The 18,604-nt window shown below is 39.7% G+C and overlaps 1 protein-coding gene across 3 annotated transcripts in view; it reads left to right on the top strand.

The window, feature by feature from the left end:
* PLCB1 (phospholipase C beta 1) overlaps positions 1–18,604 on the top strand; it is a 690,893-nt gene that overhangs the window by 473,223 nt on the left and 199,066 nt on the right. The gene's annotated exons all lie outside the window — the stretch shown is intronic.

The raw sequence follows: 18,604 nt of genomic DNA, 5'->3' as shown, positions 1-18,604 counted from the left end.
ACAGGATCAAATGCTACTCATAGGTCAAGTAAGATGAAGGCCAAGAATTGACTGGTGGATTTAAGGATATAGAGGTCATTGGTGACCTTGATTAGAGCAACTACAGCGGAATAGCAGGGTCAAAGTCTATTGGAGAGGGCTGTGGGGAATATCAGTGGAGGCAAATTAAGAAACCAAAGGAGATTGCTCTTGTGAGAAGTTTTGATGTAAAGGGCAGGGGAAAAATGAGAAAGCTGCTAGAAGGGGGAAGTGAGACCAAGAGATAGTTTTTAAGATGGGCGAAACCACAAAATACATGTATGCTTGTGGGAATGATCCTGTGGAGGGAAAACAATGTAAGCGAGTCAGAGAATTGCTAGAGCATGTCCTTGAGCGGACAAGAGAGTGGTAGGATCTAGTACGAGGCTCAGTAAACTACAGCCTGAGGCCAAGTCTGACCCACCACTTGTTTTTATAAATAAAGTTTCATTGGTACATAACAATGCCTATTTGTTTACAAGTTGTCTATGGCTGCTTTCACTAGACATAGTTGAGTAGTTATGACATAGAACATATGGAGTACAAAGCCTAAAACATTTACTCTCTGGTCCTTTACAAAGAAAAAGAAAATTGTTGACTGTCTCTTATTCACAAATAGAGGGGCTGTGCTCAGACAGGAGCAAGGGCATTTAATCAATAAGAGGAGGAAAACTGGAGTCCCTCAGTAGAGATGCTGGTAAATCGTCCATGTAATAGAGGGAATTGTAGATGTTTTTTGATTGCTTCTGTTTTCTCAGTGTCAAAGACAGAAGTCAGTAGCTGAGAGTAAGGACTATTAAATCCTCAAGCCTTTTATCCACACCAGTTGGCGAATTTCTTTAAATATCTGACTGGTAGGGTTAACATGGACTGCAAGAGACAGATCATTTACATCAGCTCTGAAAAACAGTGTCATTGGAACAAGTTAACTGATTCATCAGGTCAATGCAAATTTTTCTATTGGCCAAGAAGTCTGAAGATAAAATAATTCTCTTCTTCCTGCCCAGTTCTAGTCCCTCTTTCTAATATTGTGCTTTCCTTTGAGGTGGGAGGCTACATAGAGATGTCTAATTGTGCCTATTTCTTCCTGCAGTCATGCAACCTAAACATCATTGTGTAGGTTAAAACAGATTGCTCTGAGCCAGGAGCAGGGTTCACAGGATTGCCATATGCTGGTGTTTACTGTCAGGTCTCAGGGATCCAGTATGTAACTCATGGGAGATCACTCTTCATCAAGAGAATTTCAGTAAGAAATGAATCTGTCTCAGGATTAGTAAAGAGGAATCTCTGTGTGCAAAGGCAACAGAGGTGGAGCCTTCCCTGTTTGGATTTAGAAATCTAAAATGATTTTCAGCATGTCTTCCCTCTGGGTTCTTGTCCCTGGAGGGCCACCCCATCACCCACCTGCCCAATTCCTATCCCAGATCCTTGTTCAATCCAATATAATAGCAAGATGGCCTATCACCCCGAGAGACAGGATTTGAGATTCCAGCTCTGATATTCAGTTCTAATTGGTTAGATATTCTGATAGGCCCCCTGGGTAGATACATTGTTGAACCACCACCCAGTCTGGCAAATTTCAGCCCAGACATTGTTTCAATGTATTAAAATGCAGTGGATTATGACAGCAAGGATCCAGGGGGTTAAGATTGAGATGCCTAATGACAGAGCCATGAAGGGGAAATTTTGTGTCCACTTCTCTGCACAAGAATTGAAAGACGCCATTGCTTCCAATCCTTAATATTTTACACAGTAAATTCTCTTGAGCATTTATAAATTGGAAAAACAAAATTAAAATTTTTTTTTTGTTGTTTAGCCATGCTACTCGCAGGGACTTGACCTGATTTTTTTTAACTTTGATTGAAATATAATATGCATAGAAAAGTGCACAAGCTGTAACTATATAACTTGATGAATTTTTGAAAAGAGCACACACCCATGTGAGCAGCACCCCAATAAAGAAACAGAGCATCACCAGCACCCCAGGTGTCTACCCTACTAGCACACCCTATCTTAACCTGCAACTTTATAAATTAGTTTTACCTGTTTTTAAAATTTCTGTAAATGAAATCATAGACTACATTTTCTTTTTGGTCTGACTTCTATTACTCAAAGTTTGTATTTATGAGATTCTTCTACATTTTGCATGTGGTTGCACTTTGTTCATTCTCTTTGCTAAATAGTATACCATAATTTATTTATCTATTCTATAGTTGGTGGACATTCAGACAGTTTCCAGTTTAGGGTTATTACAAATAGTGTTGTTATAAATCAAAACTACAACAGGTATCAACTCACACCATTCAGAATGGCCATCATTAAAAAGTCTACAAATAACACATGCTGGAGAGGGTATGGAGAAAAGGGAACTCTCCTACAGTGTTCTCCTACAGGGAATGTAAATTGGTGCAGCCACTATGGAAAACAGTTTGAAGTTCCTTTAAAAACTACAAGTAGAGTTGCCATATGATCCAGCAATCCCACTCCTGAGGATATATCCAGAGAAAACTATAATTCGAAAAGATATATACACACCAATGTTCATAGCAGCACTACTTACAATAGCCAAGACATAGAAGCAACCTAAATGTCTATCAACAGACGAATGGATAAAGAAGATGTGTTATATATATCTATATATATATATACATATACGTATTCACACACACACACACACACACACACACAGTGGAATATTACTCAGCCATAAAAAATAATGAAATAATGCCATTTGCAGCAACATGGATGCACTTAGAGATTACGTACTAAGTGAAGTAAGTCAGAAAGAGAAAGACATGGACTTACCCAGTGGTCCAGTGGTTAAGACTTTGCACTTCCAATGCAGGGGGTGTGGGTTCAATGCCTGGTTGGGGAAATAAGATCCCACATGTCATGCAGTGTGGCCAAAAAAATAAAATAAAATAAAATAAAAAGAAAGACAAATACCATATGATATCATATGTGGAATCTAAAATATGATACAAAATAAACTTATTTATGAAACAGAAACAAACTCACAGACATAGAAAACAAACTTATGGTTACCAAAGGGGAAAGCGGGTGGGGGAGGGATAAATTAGGAGTTTGGGATTAGCAGATACAAACTACTATATATGAAATAGATAAACAAAAAGGTCCTACTGTACACAGGCAACTATATTCAATATTCTGTGATTAAACCATAATGGGAAAGAATATGAAAAAGAATATGTATATATATATATATATATATATATATATATATATATATATATGTATAACTGAATCACTGTACACCAGAAACTAAAACAACATTATAAATCAACTATACTTCAATTTAAAAATAAAAACAAACAGTGTTGTTATAAACATATGCCTTTCTGTGAGGTATGTAATTGCTGGTCATAGGTCTTCCTATGTCCAGCCTTGATGGATATTGCCAATTTCCCAAACTGGTTGAGCCACTTAGTTTTCTAAATGTTAATTCACTCATGCAAAAAAAATCTTTAACAGAGGATCTCTGTCTGTTAAATTATTAGATTTTGAAGTAACTGTCACAGAATAAATGTGCTCTCCAAAAATATGTTCTATAAACTGACATCAGTTTTCAGTAGCTATTTCAGAATTTGGGGGTAACCTCTGTCACCTCTGCAGCTATGAATATCATAGACAATCTAGTTTACTCATTTGGGGAGTGTGATCTGGGATTTCCTGGAAGTTTGCCTTAACTACATCCACACCATTTGCTTGCCCACCATCCAAATAACTTGCAAGCTCTCTGAATTTCCTAATTAGCTCTCATATCTCTTTCCTCATCCTGCTGCCCCCTCCCATCTTGTTCAAGTTCTTGATGGGTGCCATCTGTAGACGCCTTCTACCTCCTTTCCTAGAATCCTCTCTTTGCTCTCCAACTCTGTGTGTCTATCTGCTAGGAATGATCCTAAAAAACCTCAAACCTGATCTTGCTTCAAATCATTTTTATTGCATATTACCCACAAAATGAAGTTTTCTGCCCATATCATTCAGTCATTCATTTAATGAACAAATATTCATTGAGGGTGTAGTATGTGCCAAGTACTAGGGATTTATCCGTGACCAAAACAAACATAGCCTCTGCCCTTAGGTGTCAGTGAATCACCACTTGGACCCTAGCACCATTCTGCCTCAAACCACCTGTGATTCTTTCTTCCTTTATAATGGTAATTCTGTGCCCTCAGAAGTGTGTGCTTTCCTAGATGTCCCTTCTCCATTCTGTCCAGAATTTCCAAGCCTCCATAGGGACTCAGCTTACTCACCCATCTCCCCTTCTGTTTCATGCGTTCCATGAACAACTGATGGTTCCTTCCTGTTCTTTGATGAACCCCATGCATATTTGCTATTGCATTTCTCACACTTTAATTATCTGTCAGTGTATGTGACACCCTACCCTGGATTTGTGAGCTGCTTAAAATCAGAAAATATAGCTTAGTCATTTGTGTTCCCAAGATCTACCTTAGTGCTTAGCCGGTATTAGGCACTCAATAAATGTGTACTTTGGCAGAAAAAATAAAAAGAAAGAAAGGAAAAAGGAGGGAGAGGGGAAGGGAAAGAGCAAGAAAGGGAGAAAGAAGCTTATGAATTCTTGAAAGCAATTGATAGATCATGAAAAATTGTAAAGCCATGGAGACTTTGAACATCATACACTCCAATATCCTCATTTTTGAGTTCAAAAAATTGAGGCTCCTGAGCTGGTTGCTCCAAGATCCCTTTCCCCCAGCACAGAACTCCCCCTAAGGTTTTCCAGGATTCTTGGTGGCTTCCAACCTCATCTTTCCCAATCCCAACCTTGTTCCCACTCAAAGTCATTGTCACTGTCATCCCCCTCTACCCACCAGTTGCCACATGTTTTCTGGAGAAAAGAGAAAATATCTTCAGCTGGCCAAATAATTGAGACCTTTTAGGGGAAGGAATAAGAGAAGGTGCCACAAAGGGGGGGCTTTTTTTAAGAAAAAGAAATAATAGTCTACTAAATGAAATAGAAAAGAAAAAGAGGGAAGGGTCCTCCGCTGGCCATTCCTGGTATAGAACTTGATTCCTCAAAAACCTTGGAACTTTTCTTAGACTGTCCTTCAAATTAATAATATACATATTTAAAACTGACCTCAGTAGACACAAAGTTCTTACATTTCTTTTTATTCTGAGACATGTACATTGAGATAATAATTTTCAAACACTAATGGATATTCTGTACAAAATGTGAAGTTGATCTCATTTCCTTTTTGAATTTAGCACCAACTTATGGTAAGTGAGCAATGGATATGTTTGGCTTTTCTTTAAATTAAAATGATTAAGAAAAAGAGAATGAGGTACCATATATTCTTTTCAGCAATGTATTTTGGGACATAATGGAAAACTGTGCTGATCTCCTTGGGGGTAGACTATATGTGCCAAAAATATTGCCATATTGAATATATATTGGTTTTTACACATGTGAAAAGTTAGCCCTCTTGGTTATTGTATTTTATGAGATCTTCATTCACTGCTATTCCTGGCCTTCTCATATGCCTATGTCATCTTAGGATATTCCCCCCGACCCAATCATAAATAAGGACCAAGTTCTTGCCAGGTCAATACATTGCACTGTTAGTCTTGGGATTTTACAGTTGTGGATGTCCTTTGTTGGAAAATGAGATTTACCCTACGTTCTGCACTTGAGTTTTGGATGAGTGTGGGGCAGGTGAAAGATGTACATTATAAACTTTCAACTTGTGAAAGTGTTACCCATCTGGAACATCCATATAGAAGTTTAAAAGTTCAAAAGTAAAAAAATATATAAAAAATAAAATAAAAAAGACATTCATTAAAAAAAATAGAGGGGAAACAAAAGGCAACTCAGATGGTAATCTCTTCTTACACTCAGATAAGAACCAGCAATTGCAATTCTGTTGATTGTGGAAGAAATCACCCTCGCCCACCTCCCCTGCCATCTCTTCTCATTCCTTAAACATAGAGCTTCTTTTGAACCAGGCATTGTTCAAGGGTGCCACAAAAAGGAATTAATGCTTAACTTAAGGGAAAGTACATATGCAAGGACACAGAAATGATCGTGATTTCAGACAGTGGGCTACTGTTAGTCCACTTTCCCCAGGAAAAGACAGGAAACTGCTTAAGCAGCAGCATCTTCGCTTTTCTTCCATCCATTCCATAACACAGAAATAAGCTGCTTCCCACTCATTCCTCTGCCTCCCTGTCTTCTGAGCCTGGCAGCTGAGAAAGCCCTAATTGTATTATCTGTGTACCTGACCTTAAAGCAGGCACAAAGATACATTTTAAAAACTCAGGGCTTCCCTGGTGGCACATGACTAAGAATCCTGCTGCCAATGCAGGGGACCCGGGTTCGAGCCCTGGTCTGGGAAGATCCCACATGCCATGGAGCAACTAAGCCTGTGTGCCACAACTACAGAGCCTGTGCTCTAGATCCCATGAACCACACTACTGATCCCACGTGCCACAACTACTGAAGCCTGGGCGCCTAGTCCCCGTGCTCCACAACAAGAGAAGCCACCACAGTGAGAAGCCCACACACCGCAACGAAGAGTAGCCCCCGCTCACAACAACTACAGAAAGCCCATGCACAGCAACGAAGACCCAATGTAGTGAAAAATAAATAAATTTTTAAAAAAAGAGAGTTTATAAAAAATCACCATGGGCTTCCCTGTTGGAGCAGTGGTTGTGAGTCCACCTGCCAATGCAAGGGACACGGGTTCGAGCCCTGGTCCGGGAAGATCCCACATGCTGCAGAGCAACTAAGCCTGTGTGCCACAACTACTGAGCCTGCACTCTAGAGCCCGCGAGCCACAACTACTGAAGCCTGCGCGGCCTAGAGCCCGTGCTCCACAACAAGAGAAGCCACTGCAGTAGAAGCCCATGCACCGCAATGAAGAGTAGCTCCACTCGCTGCAACTAGAGAAAGCCCGTGTGCAGCAACAAAGAACCAAAGCAGCCAAAAATAAATAAATAAATAAAAATTTTAAAAATCATCATCATTTTTTATTATGAATACACAATGATGAAGAGAATGGATAAGTCACTAAGACATGACATAAAGGAAGAAGAAATCTAAGAAAATTTGGCTTCCGTGTTTAATTACTGTGGAAAAATACCTGCTATCCTTTGAAAGTGGCATGTTGATCTGTTTCATCTAATGCCTTAATATCAGTTGTTATGTTTCGGTTTCCAGTGCATCAAATGTTCCCAAGGAATAAGATGCTCCTAAGAATAAAAAACAAAATTTTTGAAAATACTTTAAAATAATCTTCCTATTGGCTATATAATAATAATAATCATTCATTCATTCACTCAACAAATACTTAATTGCCTACTGTGTACCAGGTACAATGTTGAGTGCTGGGGATAAACTAGACAAAAATGATTGTCTTCATGAAGCTTACTTAATGGTGGGTGTAGGGTGACGATAACAAAATAAATAAGATGGTGATAGGTGCCAGGGGGAAATAAAGCAGGGAAGAGAGATAGGAAGTGTTGCGGGGGGGTGTGTATTTCGATTTTAAATAAGTTGGTCGCATAAGGTTACACTGATATGATGAAGAAAACCATGAAGATGTTGGAGTGTGTCAAGTGGTTATCATGGAGGAGAGTGATGCTGAGATAGATGTGACCCAGTGTGTTGGTGGAAGGGAATGATAAGCAGGGAGGAGAACAGGGGAGAGGTGAGAGGAAGAGGCTGGGGGATGTGGCAGGTGACCCAAATAGTGGTGGGTGGCCACTGTGAGAATTTTGTTTTACTCTCAGTGACACAGGTATCTATTACATCATTTTGAGCAAGGGATGGATTTGGGGTGATGTATTTTAACAGGATTGTTCTGGTCACTCTGTTGAAAAGCTACAGTAGGGGTATAGAAACAGAAACAAGGAGAGCAGAGTGCTTGGGATAGAGGTGGTGAGAAATGGTTAGGTTCTGGATGTATTTTGAATGTGAAGCCAAAAGAGTTACTGAATGTACCGGATACATGAAATAAGAGAAAGAGAGAGCTAGGGATGATCTCAGGGCCTTTTGGAATTTCATTTATTGAGAGAGGGAGTGAGTTAGGAAGGGAAAATCAGATATTTGGCTTTGGACATAAAATTTAAAGCAGTGTTAGCCCAAAACAGCAAAATGAGCACAGGTGTGATCTCTTATCTCTTTTGAGTTACTGTGAATATGATGATAAAGGAATATAAATACACAATGATGAAGAGAATGGATAGGTCACTAAGACATGACATATTTTAGTAAGTTTTCAGGAGAAGAAAATGGAAAGAGGAAAGTGTCTGATAAGATAGAGTCAAGAAGTCCACAGTCTAGGTTACATAGAGAGTTACAGCCAAGGAAACTCCTGACCTACTCAGAAACAATTGAGACATGCTCTAGACTCAAGTTCTACCAGCCCAGCAGAACATGGAGTAAGAATTGGGGGTGAGAAAAATAACCTTCCACTCCTTCCTCCTGATCCTCATGTAGAATTAATCAATAACCAATTACTTCCTGAGTCAAAGAGCTGAATGTCTGTCTTTTATGAAATTGAACAAACTAGTTGAAAAAATATTATGGTGGCTAGCATTGGAGTTCAGGATCCAGAGTAAAGCTCTTCTCATTCTAGCATTTGTGGATACTACACTACAGTGGCTGGCACCCACATGCTCACTGGGAAAGAAGTATGCAAGCTGGTCATTCCCACTCCCACACCCAGAGCTCCCAGTCGGCCCTCCTATTGCCCCATCTAAGATGTGAACTAACAATAAAATATCCACAGACTATAGAGAAATGCTACAATACTGAATGACAAAGGAAGCCAAGATGAACAAAAAGAGAATAATAGACACACAAGGATAATTAAAGAAACAAATAAAATAAAAAAGGAGAAAGTATCTTCAGAGAGAATTTTAAATATATTTTATCCTTAAGAAAAGAACAAGGACTTCCCTGATGGCGCAGTGGTTAATAATCCACTTGCCAATGCAGGGGACACAGGTTCGAGCCCTGGTCCAGGAATATCCCACATGCTGCAGAGCAATTAAGCCCGTGTGCTGCAACTACTGAGCCCATGCGCCACAACTACTGAGCCTGAGTGCCACAACTGCTGAAGCCCGTGCATCTAGAGCTGGTGCTCTGCAACAAAAGAAGATACTGCTATAAGAAGCCCTTGCACCGCAACCAATAGTAGCCCCTGCTCACCGCAACTAGGGAAAGCCCATGCGCAGCAACGAAGACCCAGTGCAGCCAAAAATAAATAAATAAATTTATTTTAAAAAAGAAAAAAATAATAAAGTGACAGGAAGGTTTTGGACAGAACCACTTCAAGAATATGGCTGAGTGCCATGAATGCTATGGAAAGGATACTTTGGGTATTTCATATTGGGGCATTTGATGGACATTTTCTCAGTTGTGCAAATTAGCAATGACTCAGGAAACTAGCTGGAGAGAGAGGTGGGTGTCTCCTCAGCTGATGCTCAAAATACATGAGATTCACAAAGATACAACTGAAAACCTCTCATCATGAAAACGTAACCAAAGCAAACATTTTTTCTCTTTTCTTCCACTCTGTGCCAAGGATGTTGCACTTTTGGGTGTTTTATTTCTTTCCATTTGAAGAATTCTCTTAAGGTTCATTTTAACTTGATATCACCACATTAAACTTTTCCCATTGGAAAGGAGAATGTCAAAAGGTGTTAGAACAGGGCTAGGGATATACTAGACAGTTAGCTCTCAAAACGTGGATCCTTACATCCACATCTTGTACACTGCACTTGCAGGCATGTAAACTCTTCCTTAGACCATCAGGACAGAGCAGTGCTTCACTTATCCAGGGAAAGATAATTGGGCAACAATCTTCAGAATACAGCCCAAAACATAAAACAAAACATAAGGTATATCTTTGAAGCCAATGCAGATGCTCTAAGCCCTAAAATTAAAGTTTCTGTACTTTATTAACTGGATAGTCCCCTCAGCCCCATGCTACACACAGGACTGTGAGTTCTTATAACTTATTCCAGCATAGTTCAAATTACAATAGGAAATGTGTAAAGCTATTATCCAAAACCGTGTAGCAAACCATGATGAATGAATACTTATGACAATGAAGGAGACATAAAAATTAATTTCACAAACAATAAATTATAAAGCATGGATGTAATTCTGTTTCATTTACACATTCATTCATTTATGCAGTCGACTCAGGTCAACAAGTATGGATTTATTCCCCAGTGTATAAAAAACTGGCTTCAGAACTATAAGATCTCACACAAGTTGTGGGATGATGCACATCCTTTTCTTTGCTACTCCTATGAATGGTTATATGTAGTGTTTTCTATACTCTTCCAGTTACAATGATTTGCTTTTCATGGACACTGCTAGGTTCTTACTCAAATAGACTGTTCTAGAGGTAGACCAATCAGAGACCTTTCCCAGGATTTTTCATACTGGTTATGAGGAAATCAATCAGACTCTCTCTGGTGGTAGGAGGCATCATATGTGACAACTCTTGGTGCAGTTGGTGGCCATGGGGAAGAAGTTGGTCAGTCAGGAAAAAAGTAATGACATCAGGAAGAGAGAGCAGTGAAAAAGCAATGAAGAAATCCTCCCTGGTATCCAGACCACAGTTTCCTGATACTCTGCAAACTGCAGTTTGTCAAATTTTTCCTTCAGTTACAGGAAATACCCAGTGTCCTTGGCAAATTCTCCTATTTCCTAGGCTAGTTTGAGTTGTGCTTTTGGCAACTGTAGCCTAAAGACATTTGAATAACATGCACCTTTCCTTGATATTACATTATATGAGTAATATGGATTCTAGTGTCCCAGTGCTGATAATATTGGGTTGTAATATACTTCCTGATTTTGGTAATTATATTGTATTTGACAACCATTTCTCTTTGAATAAGAGATCAACATTTTGACTATAAAATACAAATCTTCACTGCCACCCAAAACAGAGGAACTGTGCCGGAAATTTTGCCAAAGTTCTAAATGCTCTACGTAGACCTGTAAACGCAGTTACTTTTCAGACAGTCTTTTCTGCTTTTAATGAAAGTCTTTGCAGCTCATATACCATCTTTCACCATGAAAAGATTCTTTACTGTGCCATTAAGACAAATGCACGGCAAGATGAATTCTGATGCCTGCTAGCAGGTGGGAGAAACGTGCTCAGCCAGGCAACTCAGCCCTGAATGAGCTGTGCATTGTTCCTTCTTACTCAAATCCCAACCTGCTGCCTGCTGATGAGCAGAGGTAATGGGAATGACACCATTATCAATGATGGCAATAGGGGTTTGCCAATAAATTAAAAATAAATGGAAAGCTATTAAAAATTGTTAGGACTTTCATATGTCTCACAAATATTAAAATACCCTGTTTTAAATTATTATTTATTCCAGGAACCTTTTATTTAAAAAATACAATAGATTGAGGCTTCCAAATCAGGTACTGTGGAAATACCTGCTTTTAGATTATTGTCATCTGTCACTCCTTTTACTTCATTAGGGTAACCATTGACTCATAATTGCTTATATAATTATAGATTATAATTATATATATATATATATATATATATATATATATATATATACACACACACACACAGATAAATAGATTTGGTATTCCTTTTAGAATATTGTCATTTCCCCAAAGAACTCACTGAATAAATACATGTCTTTGAGGACAGACTTCACATTCTGCCTTTTCTCTGTGACTCTAGATGCTTGGTATCAGGTCACAGCCATGGACTGGGTGCCTGGCATGCCACGATCACGGGTGACATTTACAAGACACAGTTACTATGTGTAATTTTGTTTCTATCAATAGGACTAAGACTGACCACCACCTTGTGCTTGAGCTCAAACCTCAAACAAACAAACAAAACCCTCCCCCTTTTAAAGACAACGAGCACAAATACCCAAAGAAAAAAATGGGTTAAGAATGTGAACAGGAAATTTGCAGAAAAGAAAAAGTGGAACAACCCTGACATGTAAAACAAGGCTCAACAAGGCAGGTGAATCAGGGATGCCAATTAAGACCAATCCAAGGTCCCACACTGCATACATCAAATTTGCAAAAATTTTCTGAAAGGCTGATAATAGCAAGTTGTTTTTGAAAATGTAGGAAAATACAAGCTCTCCTACACTGCCAAAAGGAACACAGAGTGTCCTTACCGCTTTGGTGAGCAAGCAGCTGCCTCTAGTACTGCTGAAGATGCATGGATCCTAAGAATACATCATGGTAATAACCCTAGAGAAACTTCTGGATGTGGCTTGAGTCAACAAGAAATAGGTTTGTGCAAATAAACTTTTTTTTTTGCAGTATGCGGGCCTTTCACTGTTGTGGCCTCTCCCGTTGCAGAGCACAGGCTCCGGACGCACAGGCGCAGCGGCCATGGCTCACGGGCCCAGCCGCTCCGCGGCATGTGGGATCTTCCCAGACCGGGGCACGAACCCGTGTCCCCTGCATCAGCAGGCGGACTCTCAACCACTGCGCCACCAGGGAAGCCCACAAATAAACATTTTTGAAGGAAAAAACTACACATGTACATGAACAGAAGAATAAATTAGTTATACATTCTTATAGTGGAATATTTTAGTAGTTAAAATTAATGACCTAGATCTACATGAGAAACAAGGACACATTTTAAAGACATAATGTTGACTGCAAATAACCATTGGCCAAAGGATGCATACAGCATGATATGATTTATGTAATATTTTAAATAAACATATATGAGTCCATACCAGGGACTGGCAAACTTTTTCTGTAAAGGGCCAGCTAGTAAATACTTTGCCCCTTGGGAGTCTCTGTTGCAACTACTCTGCTGGGCCACTATAGCATGAAAGCAGCCATAGACAATGCATAAATGAACGAGCATGGCTGTGTTCCAGTAAAACTTTATTTAGAAAAACAGGTGGCAGGCTGGATTTAGCCCTCAGGGGTTTGTTGAACCCTGATAAAGACCCCTGTCCTCAGGATCCATATGAAAATAGATAAGGTATTGATATCTGCTTTTCAAAATAGAGCTTGCTCCTGGGAAAGTGAGAAGAGTGGAATCAGGGAGAAGCACAACATAGAATGAGTCTGCACTGCAGTGTCTTAAGCATATAATTTTTTAAAAGCACGGAAGGAAATATCACATATTGGTAACATTTGTTAAATATGGATATGTGTTAGTTACACTGTTCTTTGTATTTTCAGGTGTAACAGAGATATGTAATGCTAGAAAAAGGAAAGATTAAAAAATACATTAAAATACTAAAGATAGCATGCATCAGAACCATGGGAAACAGAAATATCTGCAAGAATGATATTTCTTCCAGAAGGTTCTGTCTTAGTCTGTATACCACTTGCGTTCATAAGTTGAGCCAAAAAGTTAAGAGGTGTGAATTGCCGATAGGAGAAATTTCTCTCTGTTCTCAGAATTATGAATGGTTGTTGAATAGCGTCATGACTAGTATTTGGATCTAGGGCAACTAGATCTAAAAGTTATTGAATCTCTCTCTTCACATTAGTTCAGTCACGTTCAAGTTGAATCTGTGACTTCCTCTATCAAAGTTCTAAGACTTTAGAGCTGCATTTTGTGATGGACCTCACCCCCTCTCCATCTTATCATTTTTCCTCTACCATCATTATCGAAGCATAGTGGTAAGGTGTATACTTTATGAACTTCACACATTGTTTCATCACTGTAACATAATGGTAAGGTGTTCAGACTCCAGAGGCAAACTTCCTGGGTTCAAACCTCGGATGTGCCTCTAACCAGCTGTGGGACCTTATGCTAGTCATTGCATGCCTCTGTGCCTCAGTTCTCTCATTTGTCAAAATAGGGTGGTAATAACAGAGTACACCTCATAGGGTTGTTGTGAGTATTAAAACGTTAATTACTGGGTTTCCCTGGTGGCGCAGTGGTTGGGAGTCCGCCTGCCGATGCGGGGGACGCGGGTTCGTGCCCCGGTCCGGGAAGATCCCATATGCCGCGGAGCGGCTGGGCCCGTGAGCCATGGCCACTGAGCCTGCACGTCCGGAGCCTGTGCTCTGCAATGGGAGAGGCCACAACAGTGAGAGGCCCGCGTACCACAAAAAAAAAAAAAAAAAAAAAAATTTAATTACTTACAAAATGCTTAGAACAGTGCATAGCCCATAGTAAGTGCTAAGTCAGTGTTTTAAACACAGCATAGTTAAGTGGATTTATTTATCATTTTTATCTTTTCGAACTGTATGTAGCAGCCATCTTAAAATGTTCTAGGACAAAATGACAGAAAGCACAGTATCTAAGAGTACAGGTTTTGGAGCCCAAGAAATCAGTTATCTAACCCCAAACTGTGATCTTATTAACTCTGAGGATATAAATAAATTTTATAAGTGCTTTGAAACTTTGAATCCTCATCTGTAAAATGAGGCTAATAACAGTACCTGCCTCCTAGAGAATTACTGTAAGAATTAATTAAGTTGTTGGATGCAAAGAATTTAGCTCAGTACCTAGTAAAAACTCAAACAATACCTATGAGAGTAACTGAAACTTGTAAAATAATTGTTCGTAGTATTAAGCAAACACATAAATCCTGTGGCAAGAATGACAGAACTTAAATAACTTTAGAAATAAAAATACATTAACTTTGTGACACGTTAGGAAAACTTAATGGTGTCAAGACTGGGATCTCGGGCTTCCCTGGTGGCGCAGTTGTTGAGAATCCACCTGCCGATGCGGGGAGCACGGGCTCGTGTCCCAGTCCGGGAAGATCCCACATGCCGCGGAGCGGCTGGGCCCGTGAGCCGTGGCCGCTGAGATGCGCGTCTGGAGCCTGTGCTCCGCAACGGGAGAGGCCACAACAGTGAGAGGCCCGCGTACCGCAAAAAAAAAAAAGTAACGACGCCGGGGTGAGGGAATTGCAGAAATCATCTTGCAATGGAAGATACGAACATGTGCATTTAAACTCCAGGTGAAATCCCACAGAAGTTGATCTTTAGATCCATTTTCTCTAGTTCAGGTCTCTGTAATCCCCATCACAAGAAGAGATCGATCCTAAGGCAGAAAATGTCACTTAAGAAGCTTCAGGGTTTAAATAGCAGGGGCTGAACCAAGCTTAGTAGCAATCATCAGAACGTTGCCTCTGAAAGTAGAAAAACAAATACTCCAGATTAAATAAGAAGCTGTCCTTCCAATGCCGTACTAACTAGGGCCCAGTGCTGGATTTATGAGAGCACTGCCAGGTTGGGAGCCGTCTACCCTGCAGCAAAGCATATATCATAATCTCATAATGAGCTGAGGCTGAGGCTGCTTTAAGCTGCTCTGGCCACTTCTCTTAGCCATGTTGTTCTTAATACAGCTGTAAGGGCTTTTTGGTTATTCTAAAACAAATGACCAAAATATTTATTTGCTTGGGAAGCAAGTAGACAAAGATTAGAATAATGCTTAAAGTTCTGCCCCTGGCCCAGCAGTACACTTAAACATGCATAAAATATATAAAGGTTTCTTGGAAAAAATGCAGATTTTGAGTCAGATCTGGTGTGGAGCTTACAGTCCTACATTTCTATCAAGCTTTCCGTCAGTGCTGTAAGTCCTCTTGCTACTCATAGCATCATCTGACATAGCCCTCACTTGGGATACAGACTCTCTGCCACCCCCTCCCCAGCATCTGCATCAGCATCTGCATTTTAACAAGACCTGCAGTGATTTGTATGCACATGAAAGTTTGAGAAGCCCTGCTCTAGAACGTATGTGAACCAATTTCTCCAACACTTTGGTTGCACATCCCCTATTTACACAATGTAGCTACTTCTGGTACCCAAAAGTCCTGAAATTTGTTATCCATCCGACTCTAACAGTGCTCTACCCATATCCCCTCCAATTCATTCACCATTTTCATATACAGCACCTCGATGGGGATGGGCTTTCACTTCCAACAGCCAGCACCCATGTCTCTTTGTTGTATGCACCCTCTGGATGCTGGAACCCCCTTTTGCGTACTATCAAGGAAAGCAGGAAGTGCCTGGGGATTTCCATCCCCCCCAGCAAGCCCTGACCCAAGACTAACAGGCACAGGGATCACCATACTCCAGCTCCTTTTCTGCTCATCAGAAAACTCAAGTTTCAGGAGTGGTCTACACAGGGAAAGATTAAGCCAAAATTACCATCTGCGGAGTTTGCTTGGTATCTCAACTTTCTGCCTTCTACACTTCCCAGTCCTGCTCACTCCCTTATAATGTTGCCAGGGAACACTTTGTAATAAACCCATTTCTCATAAATTCTTGTCTCAGGGTCTGCTTCTGGGGAACTCAAAGTAAGACACATGCTGTTTTAGCTCAGTGTAATATAGACTGAGACCAGTACCCCACCAAGGATTGAGTTATTTCTCAAGTTGGTTTGGTTACTGCTTTAGACCCTGAATTTTGATTCAGCCTGGGTCAGATTTTCTGCATATCTCAAAAGGCTGCAGGAAGTCCATGGATTCTAGGAATTCCACACTTGGAAATTTAGATGCTCACATTCTGAGAATGTGGTAAAATAAATTATGCCTTACTTTCTGAAACAGCTGTGGCTGTGCATTGAAGGTGGTGATGATGCAATCCTTCAGCTGGCTTTATAAAGGACCCATAGAAGGAGCGAAGGATCTAGAAGACCTGCCCTGACCCATGCTGCAGCCACAGCTCCCAGCTATGTGTGGCTGTTGAGCACTTGAAAGGCTGCCAGTGCAAATTAAGACAGGCTCTCCGTGCAAAATGCACACCTCTTTCAAAGACTAAGCACATAAAAAGAATTATATAATAGCTCAATAATTTTTATGTTGATTACATGGCTAATAATATGTTTGAAATATTGGCTTAAATAAAATATATTATTACATTTGTTTCACCTATTTCTACTTTTTTTAAAGTGGCTACTGGAAATTTAAAATTATATGTGTAGTTCACATTATATTTCTGCTGGACTAGATGTAATAGAGGTCTTATCTTTCAACCTAAAAGGTCAGACCCAATTAAATCTCCCCAGCTCTTCATAATACCTTCTCTGTACCTATTTCTGTTGTGGAATTGGCCCCCAGTAAACATACAAAATGGTACATTGCCTCTAATTATAAATACTTTTACCAAAGCATAAAGTTGCCATGGAGCCAGAAAAGTCTAAAGTTCTACCCCTAGCCTGGAAAATATTATACCAGAAACATATTTTGAAAATCAGTGCCAGTAGTTATTACTCTTAGTTTAAAATAATCTATTTTGAGGACATTTTATTTTAAAGCTGTTAAAAAGTTATTCCAAAGCTTTTCTGTGTGTCCCTCAAGTTTGTTTCACTGACAGCTCTTCTGTACTATCTTCCCCAAGCCCTCCATCAACAGCCCATAGAATCCAAGGCCTCACTACATCTCACCTGGACTGTGACAGCTTCCTAATTGAGTTCCCCCGTCTGGTTTATCAGCCTCAAATCCACCCAGCATTTGGCTGCCAGATAACCTCCTTAACCTACCATCTAGCCCTGGCTCTCCTTACCTTCACCCTAAAAGAAAGGCCTTCAGTGATATTATATTTTTTTGCCAAATTCCAGAAAACTGAACAGACATTAAGTGCTCTCCATACTCACACCCAAGCTCTATGTTTTTTTGTTGCAACTTCCCCTCTTTCTTCCAATTCCTTTTAGGCTACTCCCCATTCCCACTAAGTCCTGCCGCTAAAACATACCCAACAGAATAATGTAAATCTTCTTATAACACATAGAGTGTTGTCATCTGGGATTTTTCTCTAAAGTCCAAGTATTTCAGGTGACAATGTAAGCTGCTTGATCACGCTTATTTGTGCAAAATTGATTTGCATTTAATGTGAATGTTTTCCTGCTTAATTTTTTTTTTTTTTTTTTTAACATCTTTATTGGAGTATAATTGCTTTACAATGGTATATTAGTTTCAGCTTAATTTTATATAACCTCAGAATTTAAAAGACTTCAAGGGAAATTAAAGGTCTTTAATTTGTGTGACAGTTTTTACTGTGCTGATTTTTAAAATAAACTCAATATTTTAAAATAAAACAAACACCTAAACAAACAAAAAACACTGCTTAGAGTGCCCTCTTCCCTCTCCCATGACTCTATACCCCAAGTTCTACCTCAGATGTTACAGTATTACATGATGACGTATTATCAGGGCCTTAAATCAGGAGGCAAAACACAAAAGACCAACAAAGCTATAGTATAAATAACAAAACTAGGTGGAAAAGCTGTTGAACTAAAAAACATGATTTCATTGAGGAGGGAGCCAAGTCAACTACAACATCAGATGATTACATTACTTAGCTCTTATGTCATCTTCTCTTATTTTTTTTCAGCCCGGAATGTTAATTGTGTGTTCAAAATCATCACCCAGAATGGAACTTCAACTGTTTTTTTGTAGATTTGTTCTTTCCCATTTTCTTGGAAGCCAAGAGAGATCAGTGGTGAATGGTGTGAGGTAGGGATTGAGATTAGGTCAGCAGTAAGGAATGGACTCAACTCGGGGGTGGGGGACAGGGGAGAGACAGTGCTGGATATTGTATGACATTGTGACTGCACCTAGTTTAGAGAATTTCTAGAACTGTAATTAACATTTAAAGAGTTCCTGGTAT

This window comes from Leucopleurus acutus (assembly GCF_964270905.1).
Source record: "Leucopleurus acutus genome assembly, chromosome: 16".
NCBI lineage: Eukaryota > Metazoa > Chordata > Mammalia > Artiodactyla > Delphinidae > Leucopleurus > Leucopleurus acutus.
This window is presented reverse-complemented; position numbering and strand designations above follow the sequence as displayed.